The sequence below is a fragment of the Hetaerina americana genome, unplaced genomic scaffold (genome assembly GCF_022747635.1).
Source record: "Hetaerina americana unplaced genomic scaffold, ioHetAmer1.1.p SCAF_6, whole genome shotgun sequence".
In the NCBI taxonomy this organism is placed as follows: Eukaryota; Metazoa; Arthropoda; class Insecta; order Odonata; family Calopterygidae; genus Hetaerina; species Hetaerina americana.
Genome location: NW_027287205.1, coordinates 54,732,737 through 54,758,788, shown reverse-complemented (window position 1 = coordinate 54,758,788; position 26,052 = coordinate 54,732,737). Strand labels below are relative to the sequence as shown.

The window sequence follows — 26,052 nt, the reverse complement described above, 5'->3', positions numbered from 1 at the left end:
TCATCACTTCACGCACACGTCAGAAAAAAATTAGTTGCCGATACTTTTTATACAAACCTTAAATGGAAAATCATTAAAACCCGGATAGTGCAGTGGGGCCAATTTAATCGTTAAGATCACCAAAGTTGCCTTGAGCGTAGGTGCAAGTTTAGATAGACTTTGACAGTGTATTTATTAATATTTAAAATGTTGCCATTCATAATGTCTTAACATGAGCAGTTATGTACATAATTTTCATCGATTTCCACCGTTTTGCATTATGCATATAAATTATTATGTGCTATATAGAAATATGCTTTTGCCCGAGGTTATGGGTTTCGCTTGGCGGAGTGATAGTTTTTGTTGTCACAGGACACCCACGTGACACCCAGGAGGGAGGAGGGGGCGCAGTTCATCGACAGTAGTAATAGTTTCTCCGGGAGGACGTGTGATTTACACTCCCCTACTTAACGCAGAACCCGAGTGTGAGTCTCTCGCCCGCCTACTCTCCCATTCACCCCTTCGCTCCCGCCCACCCCACCCCGCCTCGCCCTCCTCACTGCCCGGATTTCCTTTTATGCTTGTATCCCGCCCAAGGTTTACCCATTCTCCCCATTTGTGTGACTCGCTTGGGAATTAGAGTGTCTCACCTTCGATTTCGGCCGTAACTCCCCTACCCTCTTTCCTTCTCTCCACGCCGTGCGGAACTGGAAGCGGTCTTTGCATTTTGCGATTTAATTTCGTACGCCCACGTTGTTGTGTTTCCGCGAATTCAACGCTCGACTTTTCCTCCTTGGGATTTTTTTTTGTTAAATCCGAGCGTACACGCACGAGATTGCCTCTCTGAAATCACAAAGTTTTCTTCCTTTCTTGCTGACCGGGTTTTGTGCGTGGCACATTTGCCAAGTGACAGAAAGTGATGGAGCCAAAACTCCAATTTGGGTTGTTGTCCATTCCCGTAGAATAAAGCTCTTCAATGCCATGATTAAAAGAAAATGAAGTGTTTTATCTCTTTGAGTTCCTCTGGATAAGTTGCAAAATATAATCAATTTGCTTCGTTAAATTATTTCTAAATAATAAATCGACAAATGAATATGTATCGCAAATGGGCTCCAATGAATCGCGCATTTCATATGTACGATCGGTTCATTTTACTTCTTTCACCCCCTGGAAAACGTTGCTTAGCATAAATAATCATGGCCAAAAATTTGATGTGGTAGTTATAATCCAATTAAAATGTGATACTATCCACAAAACAATAAAATTGTATCATAAAGATTTTCTATTGATTATTTTTCCTCCAGTTTCCGGTTGTAATGCGACTTATTATTTAGGCGCCGGACTTAGGTTGTAACAAGATTTACCATTATATTTATTTATCGAAGCATCAATTTGAGGAAACTGTTTGTTATTGCTTGATTACTTCAATGCTCAAATTGAGTAGCTTCAGGCATGACGTGGTGAAATTCGAACATGATAAATAAAAGATAGTAACCATTTTCCACTGTATAAGTTTAATAGTACGAGTAAGTTTAATAGTAGTAGTAATCTTGAGATTACCTGAAAATGATGTAATTTTATCGAAACCCGGTCGTACTATCAAACTCATCTAGTGGAAAATTGTTAGTATCTTTTCTTAATTAAAGTCAATGTTCTCGAGTGATGAATGAATACTATTACAGCTCTCACCACTCGTGCTGTTGGCGTGAATTGAATTTGAAATATTTAACGAAGCGAGTAGTTGCATTCATTCGTGTCATAATAAACGTATGAATTGTACGTAATACGCAAAAGGTTGCTGAGAAGTTTATGATCGTATAGTTTAGTAATGCATTCATGCTTTCGCGTGTACATTTATGTGAATCCAACGCCACGGCCTCATTCCGTTTAAATAAAACCAGTTTACCGTCTCCTTTTCTTTTGTTGGAAAGGTGTTATTGGTTTCGACCGTTATGATAAGCCGCCTCTTCTTTCTCGTTTCTTTTTCCAGCCCTTCATTGTCAGACCTTTCCCTCCACCCACTCAACTGGCTTCGGCGATTGATTCCCATTCTCTCCTCAGGCCCCCCTACTGCTCGCCCCAGTAGGCGGTAACCCCCCCCTCCAATTGGCTTCTCTTCCATCCTCCTTCGATTCCTCCCCCTCTACCCCTCAAGGTCCTTTTGTATCCCCCCCCCACCTTCCCACCGCTCACTCCACAACGATAGTAATAATGTAAATGAACCTTTTCTCGTGACATTCCTCCCATTCACACATCCCTCTCGTATCTAATCCTCTCTCCTCCTTGAATGGAAGAATATTATTGGATTTTCGCCCTTATAGATCCGTCGGCCATTTAAACGAACCGTCATTCCTTGCGTATCTGTCGTGCCTCATGCGTTATGACAGCCGTTTTCCCCCCATGCTTTTTTTGGTAAGGCTCTGTTCGCAGATCGTCACGCGTTAAAGTCGTTGGTGTTGAATCGGTATGGCTCCGCTCCGTCATGCAACGCCGATGTCGAATTCGTATTTTAATGATTCTCATTGTATTTTGCACTTTTTTCAATGGCAGTTTTTGACGCGCCGACGGGACGTTTAATTTAACGATTGGACCTCTTTTTTTTAGCCAAAGTGTAAGGTAAGTGGCTCTGTTCAATTTGATGCGTTCTTCTATTGTCTACCGTTGTACAGTCAACTGAAACCCTATTTGTTTGAGGGGAATATTTTGAAAATATCAATTGTTGATTCCAGAGAGTACATTCACTGAGCCATCGTCGTCTGCTGTGCTAATAGTGCACCTTGCATTACTAACCTGTGATAGAAGTAAGAACTGGCCTGCGGGCAGCATACGCTTCAGGATGTGAGCTATGCTTTTTCTCTGTTATGAGCGCATCTCAGCGGGTGAGCATAAGAGCATTTATATCATGCTTGTCGTGCTGTTTATTTTATGTTATGAGGTAATTATTGGTTTGTGCATTACTCAACGTACGGTAAGTTACCAATATTTGTTCGTCGCAAGGTTAGGAAATGTTTCTTAGGTAAAAGAAATTATTTAGATTATTATTACCGTATAAGCTAGTTTTCGATGAATAGGAGTCTAAGTAACGGTATAAAAATACATTATCTTTCTTCCACATCGCTTATTTTGTCCTACTGGTATTATGCCTAAGTGCATTGTTCAACTCCGTTTACTCTCTTCTGCCTAACTCTTGTGTTTACATTCATCCAGTTCCTTCACTTATCTTGCTTCTTAATCATATCGTATGTAATCTATGGTTACCTGTCCAAGTCTTATTTTCTTTTCCTGCAGTTTCGTTGGCGTTCTCGATATCTTTTTTTTTTTTAATGGCCCCATTTTTCCCTTATTGCCCGTCTGCCTGCCCCCTCTAATGATTTTCTCTACTTCCTGATGGTGCCCATTTCTTTTTGTTCTGATTAATACTTCTGCATACCATTTCCTCAATCATCTTCTCTGTATTATCCTCTAGAATGTGACATTACACTTAATTTGTACTTAAAAATGATGTGAGTCCACAGGCACTCCCGGGATACTATTCGATTTATTTCTGTCCTAAATGTCGAATAGTTTAACTGATGTTTCCGATTTCCCGAGCATTTTCCATTTATATCTTCGTCTATTCTGATATATGAACTAAGTTTACGTTATTATAATACCCTGTCTGCAACACTCGATTGCTTCCTCCCCGCGGTTATTCATTTTTTCAATCAAATGTTTCCTTCCGAGAACCCGCAGTTATTTTCTCGTGCACCCTGTCCACTTCTTCCGCCTCATCATTGCTTGGTGACTTGTAGACCTGAACAATGACCAAATTCGAGGGGTCAATTTTCACTTCAACTAATGTTATGTCAGTCGCTTGCTCTATTTTACTACGCTTCTTCCTACAGTTTTATTGAGTATTCTTGCCACCATTGGCTGGGCCTCTCTTCCTCTCAACTGTGTACTGTATAACAAACCCACCAGTAGTCCCCGCTGAGCCGGACACGACACAGCCCAGCGAGCCGAATCTAGTAGTTGTCTGGATTCATACTCGTATCTTTTCATCATTATTTTGTGGGAAATTCAATCAATTTAGTTTCCGGTTTCCTTCCGTAGTAGTGTTTTTAATGTGACACCATCTCTCAAATGCCTACCCCACTGGTGTCAGACGTCTTTGCAGCCGCATCCCTGAGAAACAGCCATTCTACCGCGTTTACGTATTCCCTCTCCATGTACTACAGTACATGGAGAGGGAATACGTAGTTGTTATTTGCGTATATTGTGTTACTTTTGGTTATTGTTGGGAGTTCTATAGATAGAAATTGTTCTAAAATGCAGCAAGGCTATAGCTTGCTGCGTATAGTCTGCTGGCTATTTGATATTATCTGCGATTGGTTCTTAATTTTTTATTAGTAAATCACGGAAAAAGTTAAAACACGAATTTAGTAAATTGTTGAATATATTCTTTCCATTGGTGAAGTATCGCAATTTCTATGCAGCCCTTCTTTGGATGGCAGCGCACGGGTCCGTTATGACCAATTACGTTGAATTCTCTGTTTCATTCGTCGGCGCACCCTCGGCAACGGTTAGCATGCAGTCAGTGCCCAGTTATGTTACTTCCTTCCCCTATGACCCATCCTTCCTTTAGAGTTATCTTCAGTTTTCCTGTGGTGCATAGCAGCGTTCTCTTGACTCAAAAAGATTCCATTCGGATGAGAAGTGATGGGGCCGTGGTGCGTCGTCGAGTATAAAATGAGAGAAGGGGCGCAACAGGAAAAAAATCCCCTTCCGCTCTCTTTTTCGCGACGAGAGATATTTTTTCGCGTTCTCTCTCCCCTTTCCTACGTCATTACTTCGCGTCGCTGGGTGTGATGGGTCCGCTGGTGACGTTCAGACTTGAAGTTAGTTCATCCTGGCTTCAGGAGTTAGCTTTTTCTTTTTTTTTGTCCCGATTTCATAATGTTCTCATGAAGTCTGGCTCTGTTACAGGAAGAGTTTTTATGCTCGCCGTCTACTCCGATTTGCTCTCTCCCGCTCTTCATTTCGTTAATATCGAATCCTTTTTAAATCTTCGGCGTATTCTGATAACCAGATTGGCTTCTCAAGGACTGTCTTAAGTAGTGGGATAATGGGTTTCACATCCAATCAGTGATGCATAGAGATTGAAAGCCATTATCTTTCAGCAATCCCTATCGAAGGCTTTTTTCTCAATTAAGGGTCGTGTTTCTAAGTACTAGAAACGGAAAATCAAGAGAAAAATAATGGAAATATTTAATTAATTTTTTCAATAAATTTATCCGTATCATATCTTAGCATGGATTTGGATGTGTTTAGTTAGTATTAATTTTTATCTCCTGATAAAATTTGCAAACTGTGCGCCAACTTTTGGGTATTTGTGCGAATTCAAATTATATAATTTATCCTGAAAACCCTGGTAGAGCGCTTTTAAAATATTTACTTCCAGCTATGATGTTCCTAATTTTGAAGTCAAAATATTATCTTATTCAGTGTTATTTATTATAAAGTTGGCATAAGCCTGGAAAATCTTGAAATGACTCGGAGATATTTGTTCCTCCCTTGTAATATAAAAAGACTCATTAAATTAAATTCTCTTCAGTCAACCCTATTGGAAATGGAATCATCTAAAATAAGCCATCCATATGCTAATTTCTTAGCCTAATTGCTCTAATGGTTTCCATGGTATAAATTTTTAGATGTTCATTCTTGCTTTAATCATCTTCTACTGCATCTGCGGTATGACTTTTTCGCCTCTCCCCAAGTATCCCGCACCGTCCACTGTAGTTGACATCATGGGCTCGCGTAATTTGTGACTCGATGAATTTTAAAATGTACTTCCTACATTTCGCGCTGGCTCCTGTGTTCCCTCGTTCGACGAAACATTTTGTTCATTTATTTTCCGTCCGTAAAAACTATGAAGTTTTTGAAGCCACATTAAGCCGCGCACAGAATTAGAAAAATGACTGCTTGTAGGTAATTGTAAACCGGTTGCGAAAGAATCTCCTGGGACGTCAGATCAAAGGAAAATGGGAACCGGGTGGAGGCGTAGCCATAGTGTTTATAAGCGGGGTTTTGTTTTCTAAATTTTGTGGAGGTGCTACTGCTGCAGCACTTTTTTTCTTTTGCAATCTGGAAAAAGTAGAAGAATACATACCTGTATATTATGCCGGCATATTTCGCTGTTAACTAGTTTTTGTTCAATACTATTTTCATGCAACCTTACCGCATAAACTACCCAGGAGGTTGGTTTTGATGTGAGGAAGTTGAGCTCACATGGTAACAGATACTTATAGCGTCTGAAAGTCGTGTTTTCGTGGTAGAAATGCCAATTCCTTTCTCTCGTACCAGCTGGAGTTCTGGCATCCAGAGAATCATTAAAATTGGATTTATGCTGGCATTCTCCAGACGCATCGGTCAGATATGTGTGAGTCAGCAGCCGAATGCTCTGCCACTCCTCCTCATTATTGCAAATATAGCTATTTTTCTTCAATTTCGCACACTTCGCCCACATGAACTAAGATTCCTTGAATCATCTTTGCAAAATATTCAAGGCGCTTGCGGAAGGTTTTCGGTCGCCGTATTGTATGTCTACTGGGGAATTTGACATTGAATAGAAACTTTTATCAAGTTTTTTGTTTCAGGAATTCCAAACTCTTAATCAGACTCAATTGTTAGTCCGTTTTTAATTTGTGTTGTTAATTTAAATTCTTTTTAAGGTTATTCATTTTTCCTTTTTTCTTTTTTATGTATAATGTTAAAAATAATCATATTCTTATTTGGTTTCTACGCTGGTACTTATAAAAACTTTCCGGGATGTGTAGGAACTACAATTGTTGATATGGCATCAGTATGTGAATCTTCAAAGGTCATAGGGTGATGTAGATGTTTGTGCATCTTTTAACTGGGGATCTGTCAATGAACTCGTGCCGCGTGCGCTCTTATTGGAGTATTCAACTCAGTCCACCAAATTTGAAATCCAGTTTGTCAAATCAATTTGTATACTGTTTACAATCAATATTTATTTGATCATCTGTCAAACCTGGGCATCAATTGAACCCGGAAAGATCATGGAAACGTTTTGAAACTCGAGAAATGTGTCGGTTAGTCTTGATTGGTAGTATACGCGTAAAACGTTGTTGAAAGTTGAATGATTGCGTTTATTGGTGGGTAAGCTCTAAGTCAATAAATGCATTTTTTTCTTTTGTAGTGAAGTTGGAATGAAAACTCGTGTGGTGCATTTATCAAAGCTATAAAGGCGCACTTGTTTTAGTAAAATTCTTTTCTGGCTTTTTTCCTGATTTAATCGGTAATGTACGTAGGTGATATGTCTGACAGTTTTAATTTTTATCGGTGTTCAGTTTACTAGCCTAAACGGAAGTAGGTACTTCATAAAGTCAACATTGCAAAATTGTATTGGAAAATATTGATAGTATCATGGAAATTTTATTAAATTTGTCAGGCGCCTTAGTTCTACTCTCTCCGTTTATGTAGCCTTGTATACGTTACTGGCCGTTTATGATATGTTAGGTCGGTTTTATATGCATATGTTCCAAAAATCAAAATTTATTACACTTATCATTACAATTACTTAATTATCTTCAAAGTACATTCCTCCTGCATCGATACATTTAGTTCGGCGCGTCTGCCACTCGTCAAAAGCCCGCTGGAAGTCGGTTTCCGGAATACTGTTGAGAGCCTTTGTCATCGCCGCTTGATCCGCCTGGATGAAGTCGAACCGATATCCTTTGAGCTCCGTCTGAGCTATCCTTAGAGGTAATAACGTTGTCAAGAAAATTTTCATCTTCCTGGACGCAGTCCAAAATTGCTTGCGAAATTTCCACCCGCGACAGTTTTGTTCCTCGCTCAAGACTTTCGGCACCATCTTCGCGCACACTTTCCTCATCGCAAGATCCTCTGTTAAAATGGTGTGGCCGGTTCCAACTGGAAGGCCGGTCTCCTCAATAATAAGGGCGATGGTTAAACGCCTATCAGAGTCCAAAACGTTTTTCACTTTGGCCACCTGAGCATCGGTTCGAGCGGTCGTCGGGAGTCCGACCCGGTGCTCGTCTTCGACAAGCTCCCGGCCTTCCTTAAACATTTTGTGCCTCTCAAAAACTCTTGTGCGGATTAAGGCATCAGCCCCATAAGCGTTTTTAATGAGTTCAAAGGTGTCCGACGAGGATTTCCCGAGTTTAACGCAAAACTTCACAGCGTAACGGTCCTCGACGGTGCGCTCCATGCTGGCGCGACGACACCACAAACAATCACGCGTCACAAAAATACATCTGTCTCATCGCATGCCCGGAGGCGAAGGAATAGTCACTGGTGGCCAGATCAGGGGAATAAGGTGGTTGCGGCATCATTAGTGTGTCGTTTTTGGCCAAATATTCGCGCTCAAGTAACGATGTGTTAGCAGGGGCGTTGTCATGGCGCATAATCCAATTTTTGTTCTTTCACAAATCTGGGCGTTTGTGGCGGGTTGCTTCGCGCGAATCGCGCATAAATTGCAGGTTAATATTCCTTGTTTACCGTTCTACCCTGAGGCAAGAACTAATGATGCACCACGCCCCTGCAATTGAAGAAAACTGTACGCAAAACTTTCACGTTCGACCGAACTTGGCGTCCTTTTTTCGGTCTTGCCCGTGCTGCAGCTTCCATTGGGATGATTGAGCTTTAGTTTCCACGTCATAACCATAAACCCATGATTCTCCACCAGTTATGACCCTCTGGAGCAAATTTTCGTCGTCGCGGACAGAGTAATTAACAATGTTAATGCGTTGCTGTTTTTGGTCGAAATTGAGCAATTTTGGTACAAATTTCGCGGCGACCCGTGTCGTGCTCAAATTGTTGGTAAAAATCGGATGGCACGAGTCCATCGATATGTTTAGGTCCTCAGCAACTTCTCTAACGGTGAATCGACGATTGGCCAATACTATTTTCTTCACTTCATTAATGTTTTCGTCTGTTGTTGACGTGCTCGGGCGTCCGGCGCGCTCTTCGTCGTTCACGTCTTCTCGGCCCTCTGAGAACATATTGTACCTCCGATAAACGTTGCATCGGTCCAAGGTAGCTTCTCCATATGCCACGGTCAACATTCGGAATGCGTCCGTGCAGTTAATTTCGTTTTTCACACAAAATTGTATACAGACTCTTTGATCCATTTTTTGGAACTTGCAAAAATCCAAGACCTGCCAAAACACGTCACAGCAAAACAGTTGACAACAATTAAGTGAACATTTAAAATGGCCGAACTTTTCGGCATAAGTGAAAGACATAACTACCAACATAACGCCACAAAAAATCGAAAATCAAATGTGCGCAACCCGCAAAAATTCAAAATTGGCGATTCTTTTTGAACAGACCTCGCATATAACCGACCTGACTAATATCGACCTACACATAATATATTGACATTATGGATATAGACATATTTGTTTATGGGCAGATATGTATGTGTAAATTGATACTTAAGGATGACGGCCATGCGTTGGAACTAGTTGTACCGAATACAAAAATTCTTGGAAACATACATTGGTTTTTTTACTTCAGTAAGCTGTTTTCTTGTGTAGTGGAGGAATTCTGAGCCGTAAACAAATATCCATTTTCAAATTAGTCGATGAAGGCTTGCAACTGGTTCATCACACCTAAATCGTGAAGAAGCCTTGCAATTTTCCTCCAAACTTAGGTGGCAGAATTACTTCCAGGCCGTCAGCCACTATTTCGTTCGGCATGGGTGACCAAAAGTTTTCAAATTTACATGCACATAATCCGCCCGGAATTTTGTAACCTTTCTTGTGGCATCTTTTACTTTGGTAGTGTTAGTGGATAAGCCTTAAGGTCTTTGTGATTATTTTGTGATATTTCATTGGAATTAGAATTTAAATGCAGTGTGTAATTGCTCTATTATCAGCAATAAACGCGACCTGTTCTGACACTTAAAACAGTGCTTCAGATGATGTTCCTTGTATTTCAATTAGTTTGTAAGGTACAGCGTACCGTATGTCGATCATGTGACTCCCTAGATCGCAAAATGGGCTGGATTATGGCAAACCTTGTATTAAACTGGCTCCGATGTAGGTGGAAGGAAAAGTTTACTCTCGGAATGCGTATTCCCGCTCCTTAATAGGTTCAGGGGTTGAAAACTATCCCCTCCAGTGTGACTAAACACCTTGGGCTGATCAATGTGACAGTTCTTGCTTTGATAACGGTATTTTGGTCAAATCGTGCGAATTGTGATTTTAATTTCGTTTGCCGCCCTGTCCGCAAGGTAGACTCATACATGTCGGGTTCCACGTGACAATCGACGCCTCAATTGGCAACTTGGCATGTTGACTTCGGTAGCAAGCTTTTACTAAGTGCTTTCATGGTCTCACGGTGTTGTCTGGCTCGTGTGCCTGGACCAAACTTCCACGCCGCATACAAATCCCATTGTGGACGTTGTCTTTTGGTTCTTAGGGCGTGCGATGCTGACGAATTCATGCGATCACTTCGGGCGACCGACCTCCTTTTCCCACCGACGCGTACCTCGGAACTGTCCCCCCCCCCTCTCTTCTCCCCCACCCCCGGATGCCATTGCTCTGGCTCTGCTCCCCCACACCGCTCGCAACTCTGCGCCCCCTCCGTCCCCGTCACTCTCAGAGAAGCATCCGCCAGCTTGCTCCCTTCCCCATTCCATTCTCTTCAGAAGAGGGAGGCAGCTGCTTCTTTGGCGGCGAACCAACCTTCCACCCCGCCCCCCCCCTCATTTTGAACCCTCCCCACTTTCTACTCGTCACACACACACATACACTCCCTCTTGGCCGCCCTCCCCCCCTACCCGTGACCCCTTCCGCCCAATGATCATTGCCCCCGTTTTTAAATGTTTTTTTCGTTCGTTTGTGCCCGCTTGGAGTTGTTCGGCAGTGTCCGTTCTGCCCGCGTGCATGGTTTTACAGCACTTGCGACTCCTTTTGTCATAACACGGGAACCTCGCATGCGTCGTTGCCCGTGGAGGCGTTCGCGACCCCCCTTCAATCCTCTCCGCACGCTGAAGTTTGGCGCTTTTGCCGTTTATGGAAGGGTGTGCCGTGTCGGCCCAAAGCCCCCCACTCCAGTTCGCTAGATTTTCTCTCAGGAGGGTCCCCACCACGGTTGGCAGCGCCGTTCGGGAGGTAAGCGAGCGTCGGCCCACGTGGAGGGGTCCAAACGGTCCGGTCCGCGGCGTCACCCAACGGATCGCGCGTGTGGACGGGTGTTTGTTTCGCAAGCTGGAAAGGGTTCTTCTTCACCCTCCTCCCCAGCCGCGCGTAGCATCCTCACAATCTCACCCTCGAGCAGGGCTCGATCGAAGGGGGATGGCGGTCGAAAGGATTTGTTGACGTGTTCTTCGCGGTGCATCCCGGCAGTGGCAAAGAGGTGGGCGTGCCTCCGCGGTCGTCCGCCCGGATGGCCGCGGCGCTGCTGTCGTCATCCGCGAGTATGATGCCATGACGCGATCTTCGCTGCGGTCGGTGGTCGTGGGGCGGGAACTGATGGTAAGAAGATGGCCTTTTTTCGCGCTCTTCCCCCCGCCTGTTCTCCCTCATGTCTCTTCCCTCTCGCGCCCATCCACACTCGTCTGAGAGGCGAATCCGTCTCGCAGTGACAGCACGCACTTGGTTGTCATATGTTCGAAGTTATCATTGCCCCCGTTTTTTTGCGCGGCGGCGAAATATCCGCACTTGTGATGAGCATGGAAAGAGATTGAGATGTGACGTGTCTTAAGAAACCAACCAAGAGGTTATCCACCGCACTAAAGTTCAGAAGTGTTGCTTCATGAGAAGATACTCGTTTCAGTGAATGAAAATCTTAATTTCACTTTTAATCATTAGAAACGTGGTGGTGTCATTGTGACTTTGGATCTTTGGATAATCTTCCAGGAATTGATTGCTGTCTTTCATCAAAATGATTGCGTTTCAGTCCTATTCCTACACCCATTCGAAGCCGTGGAATTCGCGGTTATTGAAATTCGTATAATTCGTAAAGTTCTTTTATTCACTTGTTCGCGGTTTTCAATTATTCTGCTTTAAAATTTTACATTGTGACTAAAATAATACGCGATTGCATTAGCATCAGGTCGTTTTAGCATGCAGCAGTTCGCTGCTAAATCAGGAAACGTCGTAATATGGCTTAGAAGGATAAAAATAGTTGGCGACCTTTGACCTTACGAGCAGAGTTTAGACCGCATTAATACAGTTTGTGTAACGGAACCCGCTTCTTTAAGTAATTCCACGGATAATTTCTCTGGCATACTGCGGAAGCAAACACCGTAGATGCTTCGCAGGTACTGCCACTTTGTTACCAAGCTCTTTAAATGAAGTTCTTTTTAACCTATTGATTTATTCCTTCTATGCCTGTTTATTTTACTCCTATTTATTTTTGCGAGCACCATTGCGTAGAGCACTTACGTCTAAATGTTAAGGAAATTATTGCACCAGCCAGGAAATTGAGAACGCTACTTAAAGTATGGGATGAGTATATTTTCATCAATCGTTGATTAAAGTGTGAAATTGTCGCACTTAAAATAAATAATGCTCTGAGGCGTTTACAAATTAAAGAAGTCGTTGCATCCAGTGCGGGGAATGCACTAGGAATTTGCTAAGAGGCCAACTCTAAGCACCCATGGTAGTTCAATAAATAGCAGATACATTTATATACATTCACCTACTAGTCAGCCTTCAGGTCCTCCGTAAATGAGCCTCTAATTTGCTTATTGAATGGTAATGCTCAGCGATTATAACCCGATTCAGGTTTTTAGCTTCCTGTTGGGAAGCCCACGTTTAGTGTTAGAACCAGCAGCTTATAAATGTTCTTCAGGTTTTTGTACAAACCACAACACGCACCAGACTCCTCCCTCTGTCAAAATAAAACAACACTCGTGTCGAAGCTATGCGTTCGGAATGTCGCGTTGTGTGTTGAGGAAACCGGTTTTCAGGCTTTCGTTCCCATTCCCCATCGGCACCGAAGATGCAATTAAACGCACCTCTGCGCACGCATTCGTATTTGAAGTCAGTGCACTGGGTGCTTTCAACCCAAGCAGCGTGAAACGTTAAGATTTGAATGCATCCAGCATTCCTATCTCCAGCTCAGCTCGTCCACAGTATTGTTTGAACTGCTTATAGGTATCGCCTTTGCGGAAAAATATTTACAGCTGAAGGAGCGTTATTTGATATTTTGGTACCATGTAAGCCACCGCCAGGGTGTGTGGCAAGGGGTGAATACACACGACTAATTTTTACCCTAACATGACTAACGCTGTCGGACAATGCTATTATGATACCTTATCTTTTGTGGAAAAAAATGACATCTTAAATCTATCTGTTCTACACCAGATCTCTATAATTTTATTAACAAGATCTCTCCTAACGTAGTACGATGGGGGTAACAACATCACTGCTAAAGAGACGCCCTTAAAATTTATTTAGGAGCTTCAATCTGTAATTCCTTCGCTCCGTGAGTGGTTCTCAGCCTAGCTGCTTTAATATTTTTGATACGCTAGTAAGTTTATCATGACAACGTTTTTCAAATCTAGTTCCTCTACGCTGCTCGCGATTCAATTCGACAATTAATCCAATCGTGAAGATCCCATACACTGGCAGCATATTCTAAGTAAGGCCTAATCAGCGATAGATAATGTTTCTCTTTTACGTTTTCATCACATTTACCTAGTACTCATCTAATAAATCCTAATTTTTTGTTAACTCGTTCACATATTCCCCGTATGTTTTTCTTCCAGGAGACATTGTGAGTGAGGGTAACGCCTAGGCATTTAATTGAGTCTACACATCATTTCATGCCGGTGTTCCCAATTCAGTTGGCGTTCGGGAGGGAATTGCTCTTTTTACAAAAATTAATTACTACACACGTTTTTAAGTTTAATTTTATTTGCCAAGTGTCGCACCAGCGTCGTATAGCATTAAGGTCATCTGATAAAGCCGCTGTGTTCTCAGGATCGGATATCATGGTAAACCACGGTATCATCGTCAAATAAACGTTTCTTAATATTGACCATGTATGTAATTATAAACCATTAACCCAGTAATCAACCCGAAGGTCGGTTTAGTAGGTGATGTTTGAGTTCACCCAATACTAAGCCCGACCGCGTTCGAAATTCACACATCAGGGTAGGGGGGCCAATTCCTTTCCCTGTGTATGTATATCTGTGTGTGTGTATATATATATATATATATATATATATATATATATATATATATATATATATATATGGTATTTGAGTGTGCCCGATAATTATATTTTGATAGTTGTTAATTGCTGAGCTAGTTGGTTTATTCGCAGAGCACGTTTATTTTCAAAAGTGTCTTGTTTTTGTTATACTAGGCATCCACGTATCAGTATGAGCTTAATTTATATTTCAGATGCCCTTGAAACATATATAAATCTTTAATAGATTGTTTCAAGGAGATTTTTGAAGAAGGGAAGCACTGTAAGTATTGCGCTATCTTAAATATAACCAATGTCTAATATAATATAACTTTCTAAATAAGTGACTTGTGTTGCTTTCCGCGATGCCTATTAAATGCTCTACCAGGTATTGTTCAATGTTCGTTATTGTGCTACGAAACATGTCCCTGAATTCAATGTCTATATATTTGTATTGTTAAAGCTTAAAAAGTGATAGAGCCTATTTTGAATGTTTTCAATGATGCATTATTTTACTCAGCGGATGAAGGATGTAATTCATGCTTACCCTCCATTAAAGTTTTTCATTAGTGTTTCGTCGCGCTATTATAAACGAGTTTATTGTTGACATAACGTTGGCTAATTAAGTGCGATCAGTATATCGTGCATCCTGGTTTTAGTTTAGATGTATTTACGAGCGATTAAATGATTTAAATGCCTATTAATGCACGTGTATCTATATGCATGTATGATTATGTTAGCGTGTCAATTATAAGTTTAATTCCAGTCTGTAGAGGTAAATTGCATTTGCCTTGCCTTTTTAAGTGCTTTTATACCGCTTGGTCACAGATTTGCGTGTATCGTGGTAGCTTTTCAAACTTCGATCCGCCTTTTTCTCCTCTTAAGTCCCGGGCAACAGTTCACTGCGGTCGTAAAGGCCTAGATAATTTTAACCCCGTGTTAAGGGCAAACGAGACCCCATCATCAGTTATGTTTATCGAGGAGATTTTTCTCATGGTAAATTGACCATTTTATCATAAATTTGCCTCCAGACTTCAGGTCGTAATGTTGGGGCCCTAAAGAATTTCCCACCGGTACACGGCCACGCCCTTACAGATTTGGACTCGTGGCACACCTGCCCCGAAGCAATCGTCAGTTCCCGGTACGTGAAATGAATATTTTGTGCCAAAGGCTTAGCTCAGTCCGGTTCAACTTCTTTCGGCTACAAGTTCCTGTTGTAGGGAGTTCAGCAATACCGTCCGTACTTGGAAGTTGGCATTTATCCCGGGCTTTATAACCGTCTTGTTCTTGACAATTTTGTTAATTGTAATGTAATTGAGAAGATAATGATTATCTGCTTTTGTCCTTGAGTAAGATATTACAACGTCCTGAGTGCCGAAGTCTTGTGGAGAGCGTGGATGACAAATGGTGTGCGAGAGCCAATGTGTGGTAAATCGGAACTGATTTTGGTTTTTCTCCATCAGGGTTCTTAATCCTCTTCCGAGGTTCAATTAGGATTAGGAAAATCGAGGGCTGTAGTCATTAACTTAATCCGAGCAGGGTGAAGTATCGTCCTTTTTCGTCCAGGATCTTGTCCCTCGCCCTGCGAATGGACATGGTGAAATGCAAAGCATGAAACGATTTGTTTGGCCCAATTGGCCTCTTAACATTAAACCTCTCACTACAATCAAAACGGTGAATTTGATCAATTGTAAATGACGTTATATCATCCGTAAATGAAAGCTGACGATCAAAAACATGAATACCGCTGGAAATTGACTACTGCGGTTTTTTAATGATTAAAATTTACACAAATAGACCTTAATTAAGTTTTAACAATAGTATTAAAATATTAGTCGATGCGCTACATGTGTGTTCACAATTTTTTCTTTTTATCCTTTCGTACCAGTTGTAAGATTTTGCTTATGTTTCACGTATCAACATAGTCCTTCCATTTCTGTAAATGCCGAGCTCAATATTTCCGAAAAAACTTTAAGTTGGAATAATTTTCATCAACCATAAGTTAAGTGGTTCGGAATTATTAATTAACTTAGCCTTATTACTCAATTGTAATATCTTTACTCATCCCATGCTCTATACTTACTTCATGTACTCAAGTATGAGTGTAATATCTTAACTGGCTAACCATCTAAAGCTGGCCATCGCAAGTATCCGCGTAGTTCCACCGTTGTTACTTATTCGGATCGTTGATATTTTTTCATGTGGGTGTTTGGTTGAATCAGTCAGGGTATATAGATTAAGCACAAAGTATGCTTTGATATTTCCGTGTCCACTGTTATTCATTTAAATTTAGGTATTGTTTATGGGCTAGTATGTTTATAAAATGTGCCAGGCGTTGTGTGTGTTTTATTAAAAGGGAATATCATTCAGTAATGACAGGTAACGTGTACACGGGGTAAAGCTGCATTTGCCAGCGATGAAAGTTCTAATAAATTAAAATGGCTCGTTTGATGTCTCTTCTTAAAATATGTGACCGCTCTCCCGAGTTCTGAGAGTAGGTAGCTATTGTCAAGTGCCAGCTAGTGGTGAAGAGAATGCAAAAATAGTATGCATCGTTTCCGTTTTATAAATAGTACAAAACCTAAGATGAGGAAGCATGCTAAATATTTCGATGCACCCTTTCTTCGCCCTTATGTTTTTAATCGTGAAAACATTTACGGGTATTTAATAAAAGTTATAATTCTTAGTTTAATTCAATTTTTCAGTTTGTTAAATAAAATAACCAATACAGAGTTGTTACAGGAATATAAAAACTCGAGGAACTTGCACTAATGCTGATCTAGCACCTCTATTAAATACTGAAATTAGGGGTGAAATAAAAGTAATTTTTTACACATTTTTAGTGTGCTAATTTTTTCAATTTATCTAATAAAAATATGTGCATATCTCGCGACCATGTCTTAAGCAAGTCCTCTCAACCCCAACGCCTTTCTGACTCATCCTTTGGCCAGGTCAGTGATGCATGTTGAGACCATGGCCGAGATGTTGATGTTTTAATAATAATGTCGGATGTTTTTAGCTGCATTCGGTGACCAGGAACCATTCAACAGGCACCGTTTCATTTGTAATGCTCTTCAATTCAAACCAACTCTGAAATCCATCCAGCGCGCGCCACGATCGGATGTATTGTCTTTTTTAACGCGTTTTCCTCTCCTCCGTAAGTGCTCTTTTTTTCATCGCCCAAGAGGTGCTTTTGTGTTCGGGCTTTCGTTCACCTGTGGCGGTAATGGTGCTTGCTCGTTGAGTCGTGCGCCCGTCCCCACCCTCTGGTGCATCTCACATTCTCCCCGCGGCGGTCGCCAACTTCGCCACTTGGCATCAGAGGGTAGCGCCCTATTGATGCAACTCGCTCTTCGCCCCAACCCTCCCTCCCCCCTTTTACTGCCAACACCCCTTCGCCCCGTCTTCTTTTCCCTTCTCCCCCACCCTTTCACATCGATCTCTCCACCCGCTCCTCCCCTCGCGCCCCCTTTTCTCTCTCCCCCTCGCAATGTTCCGTCTTTTCCTATCATCGCTTCGAACCACCTCACTCCCTCCATCGCCCCACTCAATCTCCGCTCCTCGTTTTCCACTCGACCTTCTCCCGTCGTGGCTCCTTTCATCTGATCTGAACTCCTATTTAGCTCCTCTTATCGCCTTACCTCTTTCCTTCGTCTTCATCCCACCCATCTTCTTTCTCCCGCAGCCGGCGACAATTATGAAACCTTTAAGTCCTGGGGACCACGTGCATTTTCAGTTTACGGTTTAGGCATTCACTTAATGTTTTTGTTATTTTGTACGAATTATTTAAATCGAATCGTCGTGTCGTTACGATCTGTAACAAGGAGTCAAAGCAGGTCCAAATGCAGCCAGAATACGCACTGGCACGTATATAAAGAACGGGCCATCGGTGGGAATGGATAAATTTATTTAAGGTCATACAAATATATCTCACAATAATAATGTATGAAAAACAATATAAATGGGTTAATTAAAGGAAATTGGGTATCGTTGATGGTAAGATTATATCTTTCTCAAGGCGTGAAACCTCCGAACAAACTAATCTCCCCTGTTCATTTGCTGAAATCAGCAGCAACAGTGAAGGAGAAAATTGGATTTGAGTTGCTCCCACGTGAGGAGTTCAACTTTGACCTTCGCATTGCCTGGCGAGTACGATGCCCTCCCCATTTTCCGGATGGGAATGAATTTCTCTGAAGTTGGTGCAGATGTCTAAATATTGATCGCTGACGGGTACTAGAAATCCGATTTGCAGCACTTGCGAACTTTTTTCGTAAGGATCTGGCCTAAGAACAGAACTCTTTAAGGTTATCAGGATAAAATCTCGCTATTTCTTTCCCCTTTTGCGTTTAAGGGATCCAGGAAAGAGCTCTTGAGTTTTCAATTCCACTCTAAAAGTGGCTTAGTGGTTAGAATATTTTTTTTCTTATTTTAACAATTATGCGAAATCATTTATAATTCCTTAGAATTATGTATAACCATAAAAAATTTCTGGGAGGCATGGAAGGTTTTTTTGTTTAGAAGAAAGTTTAGAGAAATGTTAATCAAGCAGGAGTGGAGGGAAGAGTTGTTGCGTGGCTGAGGTTTAACGACTGACGTCGATGAGAGAATCATAGATAATTGATAAGAAAAGAAAAAAAATTAGAGGAATTTGGCAGCGACATGCAGTAGCTCGGGGAACTGAAGAAGGTAATGATATTATTACTTCTTGCCTTTTTTGCGTCGAGTTATTTTATCTCGTGGAGATAATTTGATTCTAGGACCGTTCAAAGATTTGAGATGTTTTGATCGATTTACGTAATGGGATTCTAATTCAATTTCGAATATTTTAAAAAGGTCATCAGATTTTTCAATCCATTATACTACTCATTGCAACTCGTTATAATATGGCTAGATTCCGCTTCGATTGAGATTGGTTCCCAAGCTCAATCGGATTGGGTTACACTTGTACCATGCGATTTGACGAAAAGAGGCCAATTTCGTACGCTCAATACCGATAATTATTTCTCATTTCCCTCCCCTCCTCGAGGTGACAGCCAATTTGTATCCCTCAAGGAATGAGCACTGTGCTAATCGACTTGCCTCCAATTGGTTTTAGACGAGCGACTTTTTCAGGGATCAATTTACACAACATGAATCGTTTAGAATTGCTCCAAGGGTACGTGTTACTGGAAAATCATCGATCGAAATTATATTCTATAAATGTGTTAATGAATAAAGTATGTATTATTTGGATATTCCTTCCCGTCGACGATTAGAGTCCGAAAGGTTAGGAGTCAACATGAAGAAATCTACTTAAAGATCTCAGTTGTACTTTCATCGATCTTATTGATCATTTTAGAAACAAAAATATGTATATGTATATGCCATTAAAATGCGTGAATTGCGTTGAAAAGGTCAGTTGTAGCCGATTTTTATTTATTCCTTATCCTCCCACCCCTCGCACTTAAGGGAATCGCAGTTTAATATCCCTCTCGATTATTTAGCTCGATTTTATCCCCATTTTCCCGTATGAGCAATGTCGATTTCAGTCATATATTGCCCTTCAAATCGATTGTCTAAATGCTGTGTTTGTCGAGTTCACTGAATATGGTTCGAGTCAATCCTTTCGGTTGAATTTCCTCACAACTCAAATCTCGACTCCGTTCCCGAGGAGGTCATTAGAGTTGAGGTCAAGGGCGGGATGATGATGGTTGCTCCCCCATTCTCCTGCCCCCCACACTTCTTCCTCCTGCCGCACACTCACCTCCTTCTTCCACTCAACTCTCTACCCCCACACCTCTTTTCTTCGAATTTCAGCTCCTCCCACCTCTTCCCCGTCCCATCACCGAAGACTTCTGTTGCGCGTCTGAATGATGCCCTTCGCGCTTCCTTGGTGCGATCATCTTTCGTCCGAAATTTTCGGCGCCTCTAGTTTCGTCAGCTTTCCTACGGCCGTATAATATTCCCGCTGACAAAGGGGACCTCGTCCCCGGGCATATGTTTTCTCTCTTCGACCGCCTTCCTACCTACCATCCTATGCTACTCGAGTCGAGCAGCGAGAAAGGAGATGCAGATAGGAATGCCATCCAAGCCTCGGCGCGAGCTCTGAGAGAGCAGAAAGAGGCGAAGGCGAGCAGTCGCGCCATGGGGACCAATCGGGACGAAAGCGTTGAGTTGTGAGATACGGACAAAGCACATTTTTCAAAGAAGAAGTCATATTCGGTCTAGTAGACAATACTAAACGGCCAAACAATCATGCAACTCCAGATATTCTGGAAAACTAAGTTTACGGCCTGAACATAGGCGTCCAAACGCTATGATTCAAATCTGTTCTATTGCATATGAAGTCCGTAGTATTCTTGAACCTGAAGGGAAGACATCGATTTTTCGATCTATAAAGTTACCGAAGTCGTCTATAGCAAGCATCATACTTTGAAGTAGCAAAATATTGATATTTTCTTGTGTAGAAATTGTTGGTTCGCCTTGTTTCCTCTGGCATTAAAGAATCAATTAGTGAATATACCTGCTGTGCAATTGATGAAGTCGATTTGCGGAAGAGCTTCGGTAATGTTTCCGTCTACAAAATTTAGAGGCAAGTCCACTTCGAGATAAAATTATTGGTTAAAGAAGACGCAGCAATGGATTGAATTACCCAATCATTGTTTTCCTCATCACGAAATTTCTATTTAATTAAATTACTCAATCATTGTTTTCATCGTCATGAAAATTTTCATTTTTAAAGTCCTTTAAATGCTATGTTGGTGTACATTTTGACAATTGCCTCTCGTGGTTGTCTTTTTTAATCGGTTTCGCAGTTCAGAGTTCGAGGAGAAAATAATTTAACAATTTTATATGATATAATTTTTTGCAAAACGGATGTAAAGACAAGGGCAAAAAGTTTATTGCTTAGGCACCAAATAGTAATGCCATCAATTACGTACGCCTTCGACTTTTTTCTTCCACGCCTTTTCTTCCAAGAAATGGTCGTTTTTGGCTCCGTGGGAACGAACGCTAATCAGCTAACTCCCTTAACTTTCCGGAATGGGCGAACCAAGAGGGAAAAACGAGGAGGAATTTAAGAGAGCAATTATCTTCCAAACCTTCCGAAGGAATTAGGATCTTCCCTTGAATTACGAAAGCTTGAGAGGGCCACAATTAATGTTTTAGGAGGGTTAATTTTCGACATAATATAATTTTAATGAATAAATTTGCGGAAAGGATTATAGTTATTCAGTGTCGTGGCAACTTATAACGATCTAATTACTTGAATATTCCTTAGGTTTTGCCAAGTTGTTAAAAGTATACTCAACCCTTGTTCCGTTTCTTATTGTGATGTTATTCTTTAAACTCCACAAGCGTACATCGGCTAGTTACAAAATCTCCGTACGTGTAAGTATTCTCATTGTGCTATTATCTTGAATTTTGGACGTTGTTCTTTTGCGGTTGCGTAATCAATTTCGAGCTGAAAAACATCTTGCAAGAGAAAAGGCTAACATAAATTTAAGTAATCGAACATTGTATAAAATCGCATTTATTTACTTACTTTTGGTCCAAACGACTTCATTTTTTTAGTGTTATCGCTTCAACTACGAGGTTCTAAATTTATGGAAGTTAAAACCAGTATAAGACCTTGAAGCCGACTCCTTGATATCTCAATCGGGCTCCCTGAGAAGACGTTAAGGTTCGGAGGAGTATTTAAGTTGGGTCACGTGAAGACTTTCCAGCTTTCCTCCGTGAGAAAACAAGTGTGCGTATCGAAGCAATTTTGGAATGAGGCGCAGGAATTACATTTGCTTTAATTAACGCCTTCGAGTTGGGTATAACCCAGGTCCTCGAGAATTGTCGTTATTTACATGGAACTTCCTAAATACGACGTAATATAAGGCACATACTCGGTATATTTGTTTAAATTTTGACGTTTAGTTTTTATTTAAATGTATTTATTCTCGGGTTTAATATTTTAAAAGTTCAAATGTTAATTGTTGGGTAATCATGAGCATTTTCCCAGAAAATACTTTTAAAATTCTAAGAGTGTCTATTTAAATTTCTGAGGAAATCAAATAAGGGTCATGTCCCAACATGCTTGAAATGTATTGTAATGTCCTCCCGTTTAGTTAGTATTTGGATCGATATATCCTTCAGACGTGTTTGTAAATGTTCTGCCTCAGAGTAACCTCTGGTAGTACTTGAGTTTTCTCTTTTGAGAAGTAGTGGCTTTATTGATAAATGAATTGAAACAATAATTAGTCCGAAGTTTGAGTTGATATGTGAAGGTAAGAGCTCACGTCGTACTAATGGTAAGCCCTACATCGTGTGAAATTCACACTACAAGATAGGGTTAGTTCTTTTCCCCGTGTCTCCTGTAGTGTCCCGAAGATTTAATTACTGGAAATTCACATAAGGTGAAGGTAGATCTTTTCAAAGACACTGGGAGTCGAACCTGGCTCTTCCGGTCAGAAGCCCAGCGTCCTACAACTCCCCATTTTAAATATGGTTATAAAATCTATCGAAGCTAAAAGTGACCAAGTATGTCGATGAGTGGACGACCGTTGTAAGATGCTCAAACAGTAATTTAGGTCATCTTATTTATACATTTTTAATTCTTAAATATTTGTTTATCATTGCATTCATATGCGTCTTCATTTGAATTTAGTTGCTTTAGATGAGGGTAAAAAAGTAACAGAAACTTTACACTTCCACGCACTTTTAATGTCCTACGACCATGGTTTCGATGCTACGCATCATCATCAGGAGATAGTTGCTTTAGTTTATTGGCCGAAGAAATGATGTACTCCAGTGAGCGTATTTTCAATTCTAATGTCAGTTTTTGTGTGATACTATTGTTTACTTTGGGATATCAGGTTGTCTCTTTATAAGAGGCTAAGAATTTTTTTTTCAGTCTGTGTCCATCCGAAACTAATCTTGAACGTTAGAATGCCGATAGTAATATGTAATTTACTTACGAAAGGGTAAAGATAGAAAAATGGCATTATGCCATTACGAGTGAAATTTTGACGAAAGTAAATAATTTGGGAATGTGATTCTACGTATATTTAACACTTAAAGTTTTGAATTTTTAGTTTCATGTTGAAATTTCGCTTATGCTATCATTCTCTGTTTACGTTTCTCGTGGTTTTTTGCCGTACATACCTTTTACCGGCTCGAATTTTGCGTCGTTTTAAGATTATAGCTGTACCGTGGTAATCCAATTTCTATACTATTTTAGAATCGTTAAAGTTTCGGTTTATCATATTAGCGTTGAAAATTATATTGTGTTTTATTAATCACATATGAATGTTAATTAAATTTATTTTACCATTTACGACGTGACATTTTGCGAGTTACCTGCCTCCCGTCTTCTCTTTGTAAACGATATCGAAATATAATGTTTTGTATTGATTGAAAAGCCTGCTCAAAATAAGCATGTTAATCCATGTACTGAAGCATTTTTTATATCGAGATTAAATATTTGGGTAGGAACAACAGTCCAGCTTAATTTTCGTCTCAAAACCAGGATGCGTTGCCGACAGTTCAATATAGCTTGAGCATAGCGCATTAAATTTACGTATATGATTGATGTGATTTGGAAAATGAGAATAAGAAAACGATACATTTTCCTCTAAATATTGAAATGTTCTGCAGTCTTTGGAAATTCATAAATCCGAGACTTCGGCATCACTGACACTTCGCAATAACCCGCGTCCCCTTTTAAGATGCCAAGCGCGAAAAACGCGCCTCACTGTCACGAGGGTGCGCGGGGCGACGAAGGTGGCGGCGAATTTTTTGGTCCGGCCGTATTTTTTTCCATCGTTTGCAATGACGTAAGTGGCGTTGAGAAATCACTCCCTTAAAAAAAATTTATGGTGGGAGGCCAAGTAGGGCCCCCGGAAAGGGTTACCATACTGTTCGCCTCGGGATGTGTTCTTTGCTAGATTCCAAGGTTATTTTTGTTTGATGAGCTGCGCGTCGTTCAGCTGTCTGGATGATCTCCACGAACCCATTTCTTGAGCTCCCATTCATGAGGCTCAACCCTAAGTTGTGGAAATATTTAACTCGCCTCCCCTTCTCTGCAATTGATCATGCAATATAAATTGGCGAATATTCTCTCCCAACTTTTTTTTCTGTTAAATTCTTCAGATGGGCGAGGGAAGGCAAAATAGATTAGAGGCTGCCAGCTTTAATTTGCGATCCCTGGCTTACTTCGCATGGATGTTAAATACTAGCAAAGTTATTGTCAGTTTCCCCTACGCTGTCGCTTTACTACTGCATTGTGTTCCTAATTAACCGTAATGAGCGATTTTCGTTCATTGGTGATGTAAGGTCTTTCTCCTATGGGTTGCACGGAATCTGCATGTTTTGCAACGGATGTAATGCCATGGTTAAAATCAATCAAAGTTTTGTTCGTAAATCTGTATGCTGTGTGTTCGAATCTCTACTTATTTACGCGGAGTGAGGTTATTTTTTTACCGGGGATTTGACTCCGATGAGAACTGAGCTCTACGCTACCCATGCGCTACGGATGGGAAGACAGTCGCAGCATAGCACGAGACATTAAAAACATCCAAGTAGCAAAAAGAAGGGCTTTCATCTGAAGTGGGTTCTGTTCAAGTGGTATTTCAAGGCATTGTGTTTCACCGCGTTCGCCGTATTTCAGTTTAATTCAGAATTAGGGCGCATCGTAGCTGCTCCAGTCCGTTTTTCAATTTAAAAAAAATCAGAGGCTTCCATTATAGCCTTTAAAATATTCATAAATCTGCCTCAAGGTCCTGAATTCTTGATGCTTTAATTCCTTATCATGGTCAACTGCTTGGTTTGAAGTGTAATTTGTAGAGTGAAAGAAAGTTCCTAATTGTGAACCGAGTTTTTCGTTGCATTTCATATCAAAATTACATAAAGGACACATTTTTTAGTAAAGTCTCTACAAAAGAGAGTGGTGATTTAGTAATATTTCTATGATGTTGCTTCGCTATATTACCATGTTTGTTAATGAGTCATTAACATTTAACCGTCGGTAATTATGAACCATGAGAAAAAATATTTATTTTCTTCCAGGTTAGCAGGCCGAGCGCGAACATAATCTGTTATGCTGTTAACTGTTTTCTTTATGAGAGCTCGCGATCGCAATCTGCGGTAAATATTACTTAGTGAAGGTCAAACTCGCGGTTATCTCATCTCAGAGCCCATACAAATTAGTGGAGGCATGACTTGCGTACGGGAAATAATTATGTGTTTGCTCACTGAAAATTCTGCACGTTTCGGTTCCGAAAGCGAGGAAAATGATTATTCACGAACGATACCAACTCGATACGTGCTCCCGTCCAAATTAGGCAATTAAATTTTTATGCGCCACGAGGAATCTTTTGGTTGTTTAAAATCGAGTCCAAGAAAACCAGTGCGCATTCATGGGATCTCCAATTATACTTTATTCAGTTATTTTTCAAGCATCCGAGTTCGTTTTCTCCTGTTATTTCACATCAGTCTAAGTAGAAAATCATATTTTTGTGATTAATAATATACCGTGTTAATGTAGGTTTTGGAGGGTTAAGGACTACTGCGAAATTTCATGAACTCCTGAATCTTTTTGGCACTGCGTCAACACATTTTGCCTAACCTCATTTGCAACTTCGTCTTCCCGTACCTACTTTCAAGCCCTTTCCTTGCATTCAAAATACACGATCATTTCTTCTTTTTCTTCGAATCAGCTAACTTTCTATTGCCTATTCCTCAACACACCAATGCCTCTGCGAATGTCATCCATTCAGCCTTTTCTATCTTATTCGAGTATCCCCTACCGGTTAGCCTGCCTACTTTTATACTACATCAAATCTAAAGTACTCGCTAATAATGTGACATATTTCACTTCCTCGAGTGAATTCCTTTTGTGCGGTGTAAATACAGGGCGCATTAAAGAGGGGGCATTAA

General features: G+C 40.8%; 1 protein-coding gene across 3 annotated transcripts in view; it reads left to right on the top strand.

The window, feature by feature from the left end:
* The window catches only part of ash1 (histone-lysine N-methyltransferase ash1), a 126,269-nt gene that overhangs the window by 49,324 nt on the left and 50,893 nt on the right, over nucleotides 1-26,052 (top strand). The gene's annotated exons all lie outside the window — the stretch shown is intronic.